Here is a 634-nt window from a genome sequence, read left to right as displayed (position 1 = left end):
CATGTTGGCCAGGCTGGTCTCGACCCCCTGACCTCAGGTGATGCACTCGCTTCAGCCTCCCAAAGTGGTGAGATTACAGACGTGAGCCACTGCACCTGGCCTATGACATTTTTTTTTGTTTGTGATTTTTCTGTTAACTTTTAACATGAAAAAAACCCAAACTTAGATTTCTATGACTATATAAGTTAATAATCTGTTTTAAAACTTTATAGGCACATACACAAAAAAACACCCACACTCAGCAATGAAACATATATGAGCACAGGCAAAAGTGAACACATTTCTGAACACCAAAGCAACATACCTTTGTTTCTGTATTATTCTAATTAATTAATTGATTTAAATTTATTTGTATCTATATTTGAGGTTTCAGTCCAAAATAATATTCTTCTATGAATGTCTGCATATTCCAATATCAATTATGAAATATATGTAAATGTATGTTTTAGTAAAACTTAATGTAACTGCCATTATTGGTAAATGTATCATTGAAATACACAATGGTATTCCTTATATATTCTCTTATGGCTTATTTCTCATTTTTGTTAGTGGCATACTTTTTAAATGCATGTAATAATGCATTATATATTATAAAGGAATGTATTAATCATAAGGTAAACATCTCTATTAAAAT

This window comes from Mandrillus leucophaeus, unplaced genomic scaffold, assembly GCF_000951045.1.
Source record: "Mandrillus leucophaeus isolate KB7577 unplaced genomic scaffold, Mleu.le_1.0 Scaffold2296, whole genome shotgun sequence".
NCBI classification, from domain to species: Eukaryota; Metazoa; Chordata; class Mammalia; order Primates; family Cercopithecidae; genus Mandrillus; species Mandrillus leucophaeus.
Note: the sequence above shows the minus strand (reverse complement) of the source record.